Consider the following 18,548-nt stretch of genomic DNA (forward strand, 5'->3'; position numbering starts at 1 on the left):
AATTTTCGGTGCTTTAAACGTTTTCTCAAATAAGTGCGGTGGATGCTTTCTTAAGCTATTAGAATGATTTAAACTAGTACAAAGATAGAAGATGATGCAAGAATAAACGGAAACACAAGCACAACAAAAACACAACAATATATAGTGGTTCGGTGCTCTCCTTAGCACCTACGTCCACTCCCCAAGCGTCCCCTTGGGAATTCACTATAATCTCGCGGATTACAGTTGGATTGTTTTCCGGGCTCACAATCCAAAAACCTTGTTGGTTTTACGGGCTCACCAACGAACCTATACACTTGGTTTTCCGGGCTCACCAAGAACCTTGTTGGTTTTGCGGGCTCACCAACGAACCTATACAACTTTGGTTTTCCGGGTTCACCAAAAACCTTTGTTGGTTTTGCGGGCTTACCAACGAACCTTTGTTGGTTTTGCGGGCTTACCAACGAACCTTTACAAAGTGTTTATACAAATGAAAAGAAAAGATTTAAACTCCTAGATGAGCATATAAAGCAATATGAACAACAAGAAGAGTTAGAAAGAAATTATCGCTTTGAAGTCGCTTTGCTCTTCTTGGTCAAGGAAGCTTCACTCTTCAATGGGGGAAGGAGCTCTTAATGCCTCTTTGAATCTGCTCAATCCCTTTCTTTGATTCTTGAATGAAGCTCTTGATGAAGCTTGTCTTGCTAGGGTTCTCTCTTGAATGCACTTGATGTATTTTTCCCAAAAGCTTGCTTCCTCTGATGAATACTCCCTCTTAAATACTTCTCCAACCTCCAAATAGTCCTTTCTGACCGTTGGATTGAAGAAACTAGCCGTTTATAGCCGTTGGGAGTCCAAAAAGCATTTCTGCACAACTAGCCGTTATGTTCAGCCCGTGTTTGGGTCGGCTCAACCTGTCCTTGGGTCGACCCAACCTTCACTTGGGTCGACTCAAACATTCCTTGGGTCGACCCTCTCAGAAAATACAGAAACTTGAAATTCAGCCTTCTGTTGCCTTGGGTCGACCCAACATTTCTTTGGGTCGACTCAAACCTTGGGTCAGCTCAACATTTTTCTTGGGTCGACCCAAACTCAGGAAAATCAGAACCTTGAATTTCAGCCTTTCTTCACTTGGGTCGACTCAACCTTTCTTTGGGTCGACTCAAGCTTGGGTCGACTCAACTTCATCTTGGGTCGACCCTCTCAGTAAATCCAGAGAACCATTTTCTGAGTTGTTTGAGGATCTTGATGTTTGGGTCGACTCATGCTTTCCTTGGGTCGACCCAACTCACTGTTCATCTGTGTCATTTTTGCAGAAGTGTGCCAAATGCTTTCTTGATGTGCCGGGGTCGACTCAAACAATCTTTGGGTCGACTCAATCCACACTTTGCTGCATTCTCAAGGTTAGATTCATTCAAATGAACAAAGACATGTATCTATATCAATTAAACAAATATACTGAGAGTAATGAACTTATAAATGAAGTATCAATTTAACTTATAGCATGCTCTAGATAATTGCTTGTTAATCATCAAAATAACACTATCATCCTCAATCTCCCCCTTTTTGATGATTACAAAATAAAGAGTATAAGCCTATTGATACTTGTCTTTAAAATCAGTTTATAAAAGGGATTAAGTTGCTGAATTTCAGCTTTTCATATTTACTTGTGAAATCTCCCCCTATATCATTCAAATGTTGCCAATTTGACTTTTTGAATTGCTCCCCCTTTCATTTATAATTCATTAAAGATGAAACTCCAAAAATTTGAGATAAAACATGAGTTTCAGATTATGTATCGAGGTGTGAAAGGTGCGTGCCAAATTCTGAAATTATGTGTGCCAAATTCTGAAATTTGATATAAATTTTTGAGTTGATCATTTTCATTGTTACAAATTGCTCCCCCTTAGATGTATAAGCTTTCTTATATGATTTTCAATTTGTTTGCCCATTTATTTCTCTTTTCTTTACATGCTCTAAACACTATCTTTACTTCTCAAATAAAATACTCTTTCTTTAAACACTATCTTTACTTCTCCCAAAATTAATACTCTTTCTTAACTTCTCAAATGAAATACTCTTTCTTTTCTTCTCCCCCTTTATATACTCTTTTCTTCTCTTTCTTTTCTTCCCCCCTTTATATACTCTTTTCTTCTCTTCTCCTTTATATACTCTTTCCTTCTCTTCTCCCCCTTTTTGTTATCATCAAAAACATATATATGGGAAAAGATGCAATTAAGAACAAACTTCAGACTTCATTGATCACAATAGGAACATTTTCATACATTAATGCCCAAAATAAAGATAGGTACAATGTTCCTCAATCAAGATTTAAAGATATAAGGGAAAAGCAAGATACATATGAGAAAAAGCAAGATACATATCCTAGGCTCTAAACAAGATCGTGAGACTCTTCCGGATCGCTTGGCTACGGCTCTCTTGGGTCCTATTTTTCCAAGATTTTGAAGTAATCTACTGTTTGGAGATGATTGGAGAAGATTTGAGAGTGGGGAATAGGGTTTTCAGAAGAGGACAAGGGCAAACAGTGCCCTAATAGAGCTCTCGGGTCCCCCTTTTAACAGTGGGGTCCCGACGTTGGGTCGACTCAAGAAATTTCTTGGGTCGACTCAACGTTGGGTCGACCCTGTTCTGGGTTGGGTCGGCCCAAGTGCAGAATTTTCCTTTTCTCTTCCTTTTTTTTGCTTCTAAAAATTTTCCTTGCTTCCAATCCTTATAAATTCTTTCTGGGACAATGATACATGAGTAAGAAATCTATAGATAACAAGTTTGACTCATGTTTCATGGGTTTTTAGAAATTGGAGGAATGTATCATGAGGCTACTTGCTCCCTTTTATATTTCTTCAATAAAAAGGATCACATATGCCTAATTCCCTCCTTAGCGTGCAGAATCTAACTTCACTCAAGGGTTTTGTAAATATGTCGGCTAATAGTTTTTTTTCAGTACATATATGCTCAATACATATGTTTCCATTTTGCACACGATCCCTAATAAAATGATATCTTATTTCTATGTGTTTGGCTTTAGGAATGAGATATTAAGGATGTAAGCCAGAAGTGATCTCTAAATGTAGATTCCAAAGATATTTTTCAAATCAAGTGTAGATGGAATCTTTTTCAAGTTATTTCAAGGAGTATCAAGAATAATATTCAAAGAAGGCACGAATAAAAACTCAACATCTTTATATATATATATATATTAAGTATATAACAAGATGAGAGCAATCTAATTAATTTTCAGAGTATAGTATAAGAGCAGATAAAGATCAAAACTTATATACTCGAAAAGCATAAGATTATGTTGAATCCTTAATTCTTAATGACTTCAAAACTCTTTCATGATATAAAAGTATTGGGGCATATATACCAAAACATGAATTTATGCAGTGTAGGATATAAAATTCAAGGCTTTGAAAGTTCTTTTAGAGTTCTTTTACTCCTTTAAAGATCATAGCATCAAAATCAATTAAAATGAATTGGCTCATGATTGAAACACTAAAGTGCAAGCCAATAAGAGCTCATTAGTAGATTCCAAGGTAAATTTCCAATACTAAGACAAATGGAATCCTTTTCACTTAGTTTTCAAAACAAGTGATTTACCAATTAAGTACAGATAAAAATCCAACTTTCAAAAGATATTCAATGAAGCACAAAGTTTAATACCACTTTACATTTAGTATTCTTTCTCTTATCTTTAGTTGAATTTCAGATTTTAATGATAAACGTGAATAAAACTGAACCTTTATGATATCAAGAATGTAGAGTGATCTAGAATTATTCAAAATTTATAGCAATCACTCTTTTTAATCTTTTAAGAACAAGTTATGCTTCCTCTTAATCTTTGAGAAAATGTACTGAAATATTAATCAGAAAATGATTCATTTGAAGCTCAAATTCTTTCAAAAGCATTTACATTTTCTTTCTTTTAAGAATCATTTGAGTGAGCTGAAATATTTCTAGACTTGAGATCATTCACTCTTTTAATAATATATATACATATATATTTTGATGAAAGTCTTTAACAATGTAGAAGAGAAAAAAATATATAGATGATCATTGAAGTATATGTATTTATAGAACTCAATTTCTTAATCAAGGTTTTTCAGCAATGTATATATGAAGCACAATAAATCTTTTCAATATCAAAATAAAATCATATATTAAAAATATTTGTTTGCAATCAAGATCATCAAAAGACACATCATTCAGACCAATATTAGTACACTTTGAAGATAAGAAATGATATGTTTCAGATGCGTATCGGGGCAAGCAATCAAGGCATCAGAATTATTCTATTTTTCTTAAGCTGTAATTTTATCTAGAAATTCATATTGAGTTTAAGCTTTTATATAAAATCAGATTCTGAATTTCATAAAGATTCTCAAGGAGGCTTTCAGGATTATAATTTGAGATATGCATCTTCTACATTGTAGCTCATCTTAAATTATTAAGATTGAAAACACATATTTCAAGAACATTAGAGCACATCCAGAATCTTTGTAATTCATATTGAATTTTGGTACAAATTGGAGGATATTATGTACTAATGTTAGGCAAGATAAAAGATAAATCAGAATCAATCCATTTTGCCTAATTTGCAAATTCAAATTATTCTTTTCTTTTATTTTTCAAAATATATTCATTAAAACAAAATGATGTTGTTGTTGGTAGTAATATGTTTCAATCAAATTTTATAGGCATGAAGCATTACAAGTTATATTCAGGAAAAATCTTTGCTATTTGAATATTGAAAATACATAATTCAAAACATCATGTATTAAAACATTAAGAGCAAGCATATCAAGGATCAAAATTAATTCTTTTCAAATAAACTCTCCCTATAGTTCTACACTGATTTTATCCTTAAGGTGTGTTTTCAAGTGATCGAAACTTCATTTGGCTTTTCACAAGCTTTTTATATACTTTCATTTATCTTGTCATTCATTTCCTCATTTTTGAATTGCTTCCTTTAACCACTTAGTGAACATTGTAATCTTCATTTCTTTTGATTTTACTTTTCTATGCTCTATATTCTATTTGCTCCCTATCCGGTGGAGTTGGAAGGGGCACGAGGTACTACCACTAGCCTCCCTCTTGTGCCGTCCCTAATATGCCCTACACCGAATAGTTGGGTCAAATAGTACCGGGTACTACCACTAGCCTCCCCATTGGCACCATCCCTATAATGAGCAATGTAGAAATGTTAAACTGTTCTATTTAGCAACAAGATATTCACTCCAAACTCTCCCTATTTAAATATAATTAATTACGGATTTTATCCCTTCCAAAAGAATGTTCACACAAGTCTCACAAATATGCTGAATATATTATGCTTGCGCTGCTTTTCCTTAAGATTGAAGTATTTGCCTTTACTTAGATTTTACTTCTCTTGAATAATATCCATTTTCTTTTCTTTATCTCTCTCTCTCTTTTTGTTATTCTCAAGTAATTTACATGAAAGAGCAGAATAAAGAAATAATCTTATATGCTGCATATAAATGAATATCATGCAAACAGCATTTTCATTATACCCAATGATTCATAGCTTATCACAAGTTATTTTGAATTAGAGATTTGAGGCATAAACTTGTGTATTTCATGGTTATGCATTATATAGGAAAAGGTAAACTTCAATTTAATCACACCATGAAACAATCATCACTAGCATGAGAATGAAGCATGATATCAAGATGATCAGCAATTAAAGGTTTAATCATGCTACCATATAATTTCAAACTATTGATTTTGCTCAACTAACTTACAAGAGAAGAGTTTAGATTACCAGTGCATTTAGCATTCTTCAAGCCAAATACCTTTTAGATTCTTTACACCCTTGGCTGAAGAAAATCTCTCCCTTTTTTTTTTATTTGCAAGGGAATGTTTATTGTATCTTTCATCGAGGTGTTCTTCAAGTTGAAATTTCTTGCTCATAAATTCTGTATCATTAATAAAATCTTTTTCTTTCTTGAAGGAAAGTCATTAGTTTCTTCAAGATACAAAACATTCATACAATATATTCCTTAGCTAGATGACTCAACATAAGATATGACAATAATTGAATATTAAGTCACTTCACTCAAGAGATTGTCTAAATATAAGCAAGCACAAGTCACTTGAACTAAAGAGATAACTTCATTAAGTAAAATGGTTCAAGGACAAGCATGTGAGGTAATAGAAGGATTTATCAAGGTCAAATCAATTTTTTTTTTTATTTTCAGAATTAATTTAGCTTAGATTCTATTTGCTTAAGATAATTATCAATAAGATATACAAGTTGAGTTTTAATCAAATTATCTTAAACAATTGTTTCTATCAAAATTCAGATTGTTACATAGAATCAAAGTGATAAACTATATTCTCAATAAAAGATCTAATTTTAATAAGAATAATATAAATTGATCTTTCTACAACTAGTATCTTTTCATTGAATATTCTATATGCATTGTTCAAAGAGTAATATCCAAAGAAATACTTGTTTTATCAGATTTGGCATATATTTCATTCTTGAGAACATAATATGTATAACTGAAAAACATGAAGGTATGCAACATTTGATTTTCTGTTTTTCATGAGTTCACATGGGGTTTTCTTTAAAAATAGATTTAATAGAAACCTTATAATATGACAAGCTGTGATGATAGTATTAATCAACTGCAATCACAAAGCATTGTCCTTACACAACAAAGGTTCTATTTTTATATTTTTATAACCCCTATATGCAATAGTGTTCTTGGTGCAAGCACAATTGTATTCAATACCATTTTCTGTACAAAACTTATCAACAAATTGGTTTTCAAAGCTGTGCCATGAATTTTCATAGTTTGCAAACCTTTTTCATTTGAAACCTTTTGTAAGTTTGTGCCAAAGCAGAAAATATTTCAATTTAAGTGCCAAGAATAAAACCAACATTAGCTTTGAGAAATCATCCATAATTACAAAATTAGAGAGCTTATCTCCTAGGTTCACAATCCTAGAGATCCAAATAAGTTCTTATGGAGAATTTCCAAAGGCTAAAAGGTGGAAACAATGTTTTCAAATTTAGAAATGATTCTAGTTTATTTTTCTAGATGACATACATAGCAAACTTTGACCTTGCAAAAATTAATCTAAGTGAACCAATGACAAGGTCTTTTGAGATTAAGTCCATACTAGTATGAGTTGATTTTATATGCCAAAACTAGACTCTTTAATCTTGGTATTCTTAATACATATATTAAAAAAAAAATATACCAAGTAGACATTCTTATGTTTATGATCAATAAAGGATAATGCCATGGATAAGAACTCTCAATCAAGCATATAGATAATTCAAAGAGTTATTCTAAGAGTATTGATTAAGCAAATTATCCATCAATAACTGAAGCATAATATAGAAAGATGGAGTGATTTGGATATATTTTCATTTCATACCAAAAGTATCACCTATATCACATAAATGATTAATACTAGCTACAATTTCAATATGAGAGGATGCAAGGATTACTAATTTCATTATTTCTTCCATTTTGGTCACTCTTCTTAATTATATTTTAAGTTCTATTCTTTAACACGTGTCTAGAGAACCCATTGTCCAGATAACATCTTTCATTGGAATCTTGGGTAGCTAGACACATTTGCTAACAATGATCATGTTTTCAACTTAGAAACCCAAGCTCTTTTGGGTCCTTGCAGGTTAGCTATAATTGTTCCTTTTGGAACCCATATTCTCTTAATTACCATTTTGTCTATTAGTTTGCAGGTTTTAGGAGTACAAGTAATATACTTCTGCATACTCTTGCTAAATTTAAACAACATAGATTTAGCAAAAATAGATAATGAATTTTCAGTTTTCTGTTTTTGTTTATTAGTTTCACCAGATTTGTGAAAAATCGTTTTAGGATGAATAGTGGAGGATTTCAGAAATATATTCTCGAAAGATTTTTGAGTGTACCAAGGTTGATATCCCAATCCAGCTTTGTCATATACAGCTCTTGAGTTTTCTATCATTAAATTCAGTTTTTCAGAGCTGGGAGTGAATCTTTCAACAGTAGGTTTCAAATTATCAACTTCTTTAGTTAATTTTTCATTATCTTCTGAAAGCAATTCATTGTTTTTCTTAAGTTTATCATGGCTTTCAGTGAGAAGTTGATTTCTCTGATTTAGTTCTTTATTTTCTTTAATTAAGATTTCAATTTTATTATTTAGTTTTAGTTTTTCATCTATTAGAATTTGATTTTCATTCTTCAAGTTCTTGTTCCTACAAATAAGTTTCTTATGTTCTAAATACAAATCAGAAAAAGCATCATGAAGTTCATCGAATGTAAAATCAGATTGAGCTTCAGTATGTACTTGATTTTTGAATGAGAAATCACTTTGTGTTCGAGTACATACCTCATCTTCATGTGCTCCAAAGTATAGATTTTCAGTTTCAGTTTGATGCTCTTCTTCTTCGGAACTAGTTTCAAATTCACTAGAAACGTTAGTGCATTCATATTTAACTTCAAGCATATTCCATATTTCCTTAGCAGTTATGCAAAAAGATATGCTATTAAGTTCACTATCATCCAATGCACAATATAGAATATTCATGGCTTTTGCATTTTGCTGAAACCTTTCTTTATCATGATTAGTGTTTGTGTGTAGCCCATTGACTATGATACTCCATAAATCGTAGTCATGTGCTTGAATGAAAATGCGCATGCGTGCTTTCCAATATGTGTAGTTTATACCATCAAATAGTGGAGGTCTATCAATTAATTGTCCCTCACTCATAGAACATCCCACTTGGGTTGTCATGATCTTTAACTCTTGATTGTGAGATCAATGAGTACTATTAGAGCACCTCGCTCTGATACCACTTGTTGCCCAAGGTGACAAGCCAAGAGGGGGGGGGGGGTGAATTGGTTTCTTCTAATTTTCGGTGCTTTAAACGTTTTCTCAAATAAGTGCGGTGGATGCTTTCTTAAGCTATTAGAATGATTTAAACTAGTGCAAAGATAGAAGATGATGCAAGAATAAACGGAAACACAAGCACAACACAAACACAACAATATATAGTGGTTCGGTGCTCTCCTTAGCACCTACGTCCACTCCCCAAGCGTCCCCTTGGGAATTCACTATAATCTCGCGGATTACAGTTGGATTGTTTTCCGGGCTCACAATCCAAAAACCTTGTTGGTTTTACGGGCTCACCAACGAACCTATACACTTGGTTTTCCGGGCTCACCAAGAACCTTGTTGGTTTTGCGGGCTCACCAACGAACCTATACAACTTTGGTTTTCCGGGTTCACCAAAAACCTTTGTTGGTTTTGCGGGCTTACCAACGAACCTTTGTTGGTTTTGCGGGCTTACCAACGAACCTTTACAAAGTGTTTATACAAATGAAAAGAAAAGATTTAAACTCCTAGATGAGCATATAAAGCAATATGAACAACAAGAAGAGTTAGAAAGAAATTATCGCTTTGAAGTCGCTTTGCTCTTCTTGGTCAAGGAAGCTTCACTCTTCAATGGGGGAAGGAGCTCTTAATGCCTCTTTGAATCTGCTCAATCCCTTTCTTTGATTCTTGAATGAAGCTCTTGATGAAGCTTGTCTTGCTAGGGTTCTTTCTTGAATGCACTTGATGTATTTTCCCCAAAAGCTTGCTTCCTCTGATGAATACTCCCTCTTAAATACTTCTCCAACCTCCAAATAGTCCTTTCTGACCGTTGGATTGAAGAAACTAGCCGTTTATAGCCGTTGGGAGTCCAAAAAGCATTTCTGCACAACTAGCCGTTATGTTCAGCCCGTGTTTGGGTCGGCTCAACCTGTCCTTGGGTCGACCCAACCTTCACTTGGGTCGACTCAAACATTCCTTGGGTCGACCCTCTCAGAAAATACAGAAACTTGAAATTCAGCCTTCTGTTGCCTTGGGTCGACCCAACATTTCTTTGGGTCGACTCAAACCTTGGGTCAGCTCAACATTTTTCTTGGGTCGACCCAAACTCAGGAAAATCAGAACCTTGAATTTCAGCCTTTCTTCACTTGGGTCGACTCAACCTTTCTTTGGGTCGACTCAAGCTTGGGTCGACTCAACTTCATCTTGGGTCGACCCTCTCAGTAAATCCAGAGAACCATTTTCTGAGTTGTTTGAGGATCTTGATGTTTGGGTCGACTCATGCTTTCCTTGGGTCGACCCAACTCACTGTTCATCTGTGTCATTTTTGCAGAAGTGTGCCAAATGCTTTCTTGATGTGCCGGGGTCGACTCAAACAATCTTTGGGTCGACTCAATCCACACTTTGCTGCATTCTCAAGGTTAGATTCATTCAAATGAACAAAGACATGTATCTATATCAATTAAACAAATATACTGAGAGTAATGAACTTATAAATGAAGTATCAATTTAACTTATAGCATGCTCTAGATAATTGCTTGTTAATCATCAAAATAACACTATCATCCTCAATCAAAAACCACAGAATCATCCAAATCTCTACTGTATATCCACAAATTGCATCACAAGAAAAAAAAACCCAATAAATTAAGCTTACGTTCCACCATTTTATATGAACCAGACACCGAAATCACCCAGAAAAAAAAATCAAAATAGTAACAAAGGGACAAGCACGGGTACCTCAAGCAATATTACAAGCATTTCATCAAAAATCCGAGGCGTAGAGATCTTATTAGAAAGACCGCCCCGATCTCGAGCATTTCACGAGAGATACAGAATGAAATCCCGCGATGCTGGCCTCGGACGTGAGCTCTCGAAGCGGAAATCCGTATTTGAGGAGACTCGAAGGAGATCAGGTAGCTCTCGTCGGCGTAGGGAGGAGGAGAAGGGGTTAGAAAATCAGGACGGTCATCCCTGCCGTAGACGGCCTTTCGGTTAGGGATTTGTTGGACTTGGGTTGGGAGGGAGGAGGAGGGGTTAGGGATCGCCCGGGGGGGGGGGGGGGTGTGGGTGTGGTGTGGGGGGGTTGAGGGGCGGCTGCAAGGGCTAGGATTTAGGGGGATTAGAATTTTGGTGTTGGCGCCGGGCGGCCGGGCGGGTCGGGGGGGGGATTAGAAATTAAGTGCGGCACACTTAGTTCATTTTAGATTTCCTCCTTTTATCTTTTTTTCTTTTTTATTTATAATTACTCAAAATATTATTTTTAATATTTTTGGAATTAGAAATTAAATTTGGTGACGGAAATTTCTGTCAATAATCCGTCACTATCAAAAATAATCTTTTAAAAATTTATAAACATTTGGGTTACGATTTTTGTGACGGGTGAATTTGTCGCTGTCTCGTTGCAATTTCGGTTACCAATTTTGTGACAGATATTCCGTCACTACGATGGTCACTAAGTTTTGGCGCCCACCCTACCCGCGTATTTTCTGACCGGTCGGTCACAAACCTGTCACTAAGTTCACGCCACGGTGACCAAATTTCTATCTGTCACTAATCCGTCATAAATGGTGACTGATAATGGGCCGTCACTAATTTTCCGTCACTATACGCGTGTTTTCTAGTAGTGACTTGACCCAAGAAGTAAAAGCTGAACACGAAGAATTGAGGCAACTAGCAGCTAATCAGCAAAGAAGAATTGCTGCAATTGAAGAGCAATTGAAGTCTCAGAAAAATTCTGTTCAAGGCTCTATCCAAAAACTGAAGGAAGAACACACTCAGCTCACTGACTCTATCTCTGCACTAAATAGCAAGATTGAGAAGCTGATGGAAGAACAAAAGGAAGATCAGTCTGGACCTTCATCCTCAAAACCTTTAACCTAGACTGAACTTATAATGAACCCCATATTTTCAAAACACAACTTTGTTTCATGTCTATTTGGCACACTTGTATACTAACTAATACCAATTGATTCCATTTGTATTTTTTTGATTTATCAAGTATACTTCATTTATCAATTGCAATGAATACTTACCCATCTTGAAAATTATGTTTTCTTGGACTATATGTTGCTCTGATACATATATTGAATCTGATATTCTTTCTCCTTAACATAACTGTTAACTAATCCTTAATGTTTAAGCTCACAAAAAAAGGAAAATTGAAATTTTTTTTTTCTTCCTTTTGTTGATGACAAAAAGGGGAAAAATGTGAAAAGAATTCCAATCTGAGAAATGAAAAATAAGAAATGTGAAAAGTATTCAGAATTCCAATCTCTACACTAAAGATAATATATAGGAGAAAATTTAAATTATAATATACAGATATGGAATGGTAATGGTACTGTAGTACTGCACTATTAAAAAAACTTAAGAAAAGAAGAAGAAAAAGAACTCTGCATAATTTAAATGTTTGTAACTGATAGGAAATTTTTTTTTTCTTAACTTGTTGAAATTATGCATATATCTCTGAATGTTATATTTGCTCTAAACTTCATTACAAAATTCTTATAATTGCTGTGAAATTTATTGCAAAATTTTTTTAAACTCAATGGTTTTGTCATCATCAAAAAGAGGAAGATTGTCAACCCTAAAGGATGAATTTTGATAATTACAAAATACTTGAGATTATGTTGTGTACTAATGATGTTGGCTTAATTGTGAAGTTTTATAAGTCAAGAAAAATTAGAAAAAATGAAGCACTGCAATATCATAAGTTCTTCGCAAATACTTTATTGGATAAGTTCTAAAAGGAAAATGATTCTAATCTAATCCATGGAGATTAAAGATGAAGTCTAAAGTTTTCTTTTTGAAAAATTTGAGTTGACCCTAAGCAAAAAGGACAAGTTTGAGTTGACTCTGGCTTGTTTTCTTCAAGTGGCATAGTCAATGAGTCGACCCCCGCAAAACATGAGTCGACCTGTGTATAGTTCAAATTAAACAAAGATCTTTTACAGCCTGAGACAAAATTTGGAGAGTCAACCCATATTTCAAATGAGTCGACCCCTGAAATTGAAGAGTCGACCCTTGCGTTTGAAGAGTCGACCCCAGTTTAGTCTCAGCGTCAGTCAAAAAAATTACTACATGAGTCGATTCTTATGTTTAAAGAGACGACTCCTGGAGAAGATGAGTCGACCCTTGTGTTTAAAGAGGTGATTCCTGAAGAAGATGAGTCAACCCTTAAGGTTAAAGAGTCAACCCTTTGAAATTATCACAGTAAGAGTCGTCTCAATATCTTGAAGTACTGATCCAGGATAAACATGAGTCGACCCCTGAGTTACATAAGTTGACCCCTGTACTGCTGGGACCACAACGGGAAGCTTGCAACAACTTTTATCTTTTTCTGTAGTAGAAAAGATTTCCATCAAAACAGAAAGAAAGGAATTCAAATCCCTCTGAAGAACTCGTCTATAAATTCAAAGGAACCTTAGAAGAAAAACAATAAGGAAAGTGAAAAAAATTCTATTAAGAAAGAAAAGTTTCCACTAAGAAAAAGAAAAGAAAAAGCTAAACAGTTCATCATCCTCACCGGCATTCTTCTGAAACTTACTTCTGTGAGGAAATCAGTCGAAGCTTCTCATTGAATCGAGAAGAGCCGCTGCTCAAGCATTGGGACATTCTTCCACAACCAACTTCTTCATCGGCTTCAGCTTTTATTTTTATTGATTCATTCTATATACTCTGAAGCTTTAAGTTTTCTGGTTACAATATTCATTTTTTTGGATTAACTGTTGCTGTAATAGTTTCATTCATTTGAAACTTGTAAAGGCTCATCCAAGCCTCGATTGGAAGTTGCTGAATCGGGAGTAATCAGCAAGAGAAAAAAATTTTTGGTTGGTTTGTCTAAAAACCAACTGGGTTGTTTGTGAGCCTAAAAAAACAAACGGTATAAAATTTTGGGTTGGTTTGTCTGAAAACCAACTGGGTTGTTTGTGAGCCCGGAAAACAAACGGTGATAGATTTTCGGTTGGTTGCCTGGCAAAACTAACTGAATTTTTGATTGTGAACCCGAAAAACAATCAGGCTGTAATCTACTGGGTTATAGTGAAATCTCAAGCTAGACTTGGGAAGTAGATGTAGGTGCTGGGAGTGCACTGAACCACTATAAATTCTGGTGTTTGTGTGTATGGTTTGTTTCTCTTCGTCCATTACTTTATTTGTGCAACTTTAATTCCGCTGCTAAATCTACAAGTTATTGAAAAATAACAGTAACTCACATTCTTCACACTATTAATTTTAAAAGACCCAATTCACCTGCCCTCTTGGGCTGCACCTCTGGGCAACACACTTATACGCTTCACTCAACCCAAATTGTTCATTTATAAATAAAATTTAAAATTCTCAAATTTAGATAACCCAATTAACCTCCCCTTTTGGGTTGTTACCTTGGGCAACACCTTTTATAGGATCTCTTCAAACCTTGCAACCGAAAATGCCACAAATATAATTTTACATGCTTGATCCCATGGTGATGATTCAATCATATAGTTAATCATCAAAACTACAATAATAAATAAAATTTAATATTATTAGAGAATTTTATATGCAATTTATTTTGGAATCATGATAACAATTTGCACAATTGATTTTAACAAACTACAAATTGTAAATGTTACTTACTATATAGATGTTGACAATTGGGTAATCCAATCGTTCCCAAAGTTCCTTTGGGACCTAACATCCCTAAATCACAAATCTATCAATTCAAGTATATATCAATATTTTAAAATAATTTCTAAAAATCTCCAAAATTTCTAAAATTTTGAATTTGTAATCTACTAAGGTTACAATAGGCAAATGGGCACTCACCTTGCCTTGTTTCCTTAGCAGGATAAAAGAGAGAGGGCAACACAATGAAACCCTTCTAGGGCTTAGTTCAGAGGTGAGAAAGGTTAAAGGAGAGGATGAGTGAGAGGGATAGAAGAGGGCATGATAGCCCTTTCCCTTCTACTACTCATGTACACATACAATAGGAGACAGAGATAGGAGAGAGATCGGGAGAAAGGGGGGAGAGAGAAAAGATGAAGAAGAGGAAGAATAAGCAAGGAAGAGAGGGAGAGAGTGAGAAAGAGCAAGAGACAATATCTATTTTAAAAGAGAGCACCCCTTCTCCCTTTGCGCTTATCTATGGGATCACCTAAGATGGTTCCATCATATGTAGGGCTCGAAGTGGGCCGAGTCGGGATATACCCCTATCCAAACCCAATCTAAGTATTTTTTCGCTCTTTAGGCTGGGCTTTGGCCGAATTTTTTTTGGATAATCCAGGCCCAAGCCCGATTGGACCGGCCTGAGTTACCCATTTGGGCCAAAAATAGGTTCTGCCGAAACCCGATCATAATTTAATATTCTATAATATTGCTTCAAAAGAAAATAAGCTAATTAAAAATTAGGCTCTCTTCTACAATACAAATAAATGATAAATGATACATTATTCTCAGCTAAATCCATTTAATTTGTTCTTTACTTTCTCATTATTCTCTCTAAGTAACAAAATACAAAAATAAATTGATTCAAGCCTAAATTCGGACTTTGTTTTGGCTCGGGCTCGGGTCGGGGCCGAGCTAGTCCAGTGATATATCCAAATCTGGCCAGAAATATAAATGGGCTTTATATTTAAGCCCAACCTCAATTTGAACTCTTTTGGGCCTAGACCAAAGCTCAGCCCTATGGGCATCGGGCTGGCTCAAGCCCATTTCTAGCCCTACTCATATGGAACAGGCCTAGTGCTTGATTATGGTGGATCTAGGTCATGGGCCTGAGTATCATTGTGCCATCATTATTCAATTGTTTTTATTTAATCACAAGATCTTAGCAAAAAAAATGTTAAAAATGCAATGTGAAAATTTTATTCTAAATAATCATCCATGTGGGATTAGTGGCATGATTTATCATCATTCTGATCGAAGTATTTCCATCTAATCTAACAAAGGATTAGCAACAAACTTATGTAGAGAACTACGCTTTATTAAATATGAACTAAGTTGCCATTGAAATCAAAACAAGAGAGATATTCTTCTTGATGGAAGTACACCTAGCTCTTTCTATTACTGGATTGCTAAAGAGTGCCAGACTCTTATCGAGCACCATGTTCCACCCGTCAGGAAGAACAGTGCTTTGGGATTACCTACTTGCCCAGGTTTTGTTTTCTCAGGAAGTGGTGGTGGGTCTGGTGTCAAAAACTCTTCAACTCCCAAACACAATGATCCACATCGGAGTAAAGGACCACCTTTTCTCACGCTTGTTAGGACTTTTAACCTGCGGCTCATTCCAATCGCTGTCCAATGAAGAGCCGACCATGATGATTGAAACTTACACAAGCCATAAGTGTGTACATGACCCACATCCATATGCTTTAAAGATCACGGAAGTTTATTTAGTTTTAGAATGCACAACCCCACATCATTACTTTTAAAAGCAAAAGGGGAAGAAAGTGAGCACTAAACATTACAAAGGGAGAAGCATATGGGGAAGCTCTACCGGTTTTACTGCCAAAAGGGCTTCGGAAAATGCCATTAATATTGAGTGCTATCTCATCAACATTAGAACTTCATAGTCTCACATAGCAAACCACTTGCAAACTTCCATATTATATATCAGGGAAGCAAAAAGATACACAACTAAGGCCAAAGAGGGCCCAAAACCAAATCCCAACTCTTAAAACAAGAAAAAGAACAAAAAAGAACAAAAAGAAAGAGCTGCTACATTCCTAACATTTTTCATTTGAAATTCAGATTCTCACACCACAGCCTAATCCCCTCATGAAAAATAGAAGGAAAGAAGGGAGATTCAGTATATTCTACGAGCACAACAATCTCAACCTTAAAAGCCAAAACGAAAAGGACAATAAATAAAAAAGATAAAACACATGATTTAGACTGAGATGTCATGGAGGGCAAACAAGAAGAAGAGCTCTATATCAGGAGGATTGAAGAATGAGATGGAAGGGCTTTGTGAGGAGCAGTGGAGGGTCGTAAGCCGCCGTTTCTTGGGCGCCGGAGGGCACGGCAGGTGCTCGGGTATTCGGAACCTCGGGGCTTTTGGTGTGGAGCAAGAAGTGGAGACATCATTGCCATACTTCTCTCCCATTTCGAGCATTGCTGGTTTGGAGGGGCCATCAGCTGCGGACTGGAGCTCTTGGGCTGGCTTTGATGTCTTCTTTTGCCGAACAAGAAAATGCTTGCAGTGGGTCTTTCTTCTTCCTCCTCTACCATTTGGAGTCATTTCAATGGTGGCAGAAGAAATCAACTTCCCTAAAATCCAGTAAGCTTTCTTGGAACAAAATTATTTCGGCTCACAAGCTATGTAGTCTGCTAAGCCTCAAAAATACACTATGAGGTTGTCAAGAGCTCTCTAAAATGGATAGACCTTGAGAGCTTAATAAGCGATGCTACAATCCAAGCAAAACCACCTAAAAACCAAAAGAAGAAGGCAGAAGAGAGGGAAATTTTGCTTATTTACGGGCTAGTTGGTTAGCTAGAGAAAACCTCTACCAAATCTGGCCAACCCAACAAGCAACCCTATTGTGAATAAAAAAGCAGCTAACCTTCGCTAACACTGGACAAGAATTGACAAAAACTCTCAAATAACAGGATCCTTAAAGAATTCTATGACTAAGCCTCGGAACCTAACAATTTAAGACAGAACCCGTGGAACAACCTTTGGATATACCTCTGTAAAGGTTGCCAAAAACAGCCAAAATCAGCGAACATTTGAGAGCTCGAAAGGTTGAGATAAAAAGCCAGCACAAACCCTATAAAAAACCAGCGTCTGCAACAAGGGATCCTTTGAAGTTAGTCCCTCCAGAACTTGAAAACCCTTTTCAAAACCCTAGAGTAGCCCGGGACAATAGGAGTATCCAATGTGTTACCTATTATGTGCCTCCTTAGAGGATGGGCGGAGGGAGGGAAGTTAAAAGTGGGGCAAGAATCCCCTCACCGTGAAGTGTTCTTACCTCCTACATGCGCAACTTCATAGTGGCCTAGGCATGCCCAATCCCATAGCGTCACAATAGGTCATCCTAGTTGAGTATAGAAGTATAAATCAGATTTATGGATTACGACTAAAGTTTTAATACAGTGGTGGCATATAATACATAACTTTTTGAATCAAAATCCTCTTTAGTTAAGGACCAATTAGGACTAGCACCAGAAAAAGACTAATCTTGATAGTCCAGCATTACAATCATCAATATTATGTATAATGCTATGACCATGAATTCCTAGGTCTATTTTTAAATGTAGTGTAACTACATATATAATATGAATTCCTAGAACTAACGTAATTTCGACTAATAATATATGGATTGCATTAACTGCTAGACTAGACTTCTTTAATTTAGTTTGCATTAAGAGAATCTGAACTCTAACATGTATTATCTAAATAAATGTGTCTAACTTGAACTAGACCTAATTTACTAATAGATCAAGCTAATTCCATGCTAAAAGTGATCTTACATCGCTTCAATTTTGTATTGATTTGAGCTTGACTAACTTGTGGAAAATAAGGTTTAGCTGAGCTTCAAATCAATACAATTTTACGATGGATCTGAACCAAAATTTTGAGACAATGGTGGTGTACAGTATGCATCTGGCTTTTAATCGAGAGGGAGCTTGACCTGACCTGCTAGTAGATCAGACCTCCTTGACTTCCATCCAACAGTATAAAATAGCATAAACGTCGCAAGCTAAAGTCACCTATA

General features: G+C 35.5%; 1 long non-coding RNA gene across 1 annotated transcript; it reads right to left on the reverse strand.

The window, feature by feature from the left end:
• Window positions 1–255: 255 nt before the first annotated feature.
• Window positions 256–9,812, reverse strand: LOC149751204 (uncharacterized). The gene is made up of 2 exons (XR_016398538.1): window positions 9,275–9,812; window positions 256–417 (listed from the first exon to the last, which is right to left on the reverse strand). It is a non-coding gene; the product is annotated as an uncharacterized LOC149751204 (long non-coding RNA).
• Between the last annotated feature and the right edge of the window lie 8,736 nt (window positions 9,813–18,548).

Source organism: Phoenix dactylifera, chromosome 15 (genome assembly GCF_051530095.1).
Source record: "Phoenix dactylifera cultivar Ajwa chromosome 15, Ajwa_hap1_PhDact_Kaust_v1.1, whole genome shotgun sequence".
Taxonomy (NCBI): domain Eukaryota; kingdom Viridiplantae; phylum Streptophyta; class Magnoliopsida; order Arecales; family Arecaceae; genus Phoenix; species Phoenix dactylifera.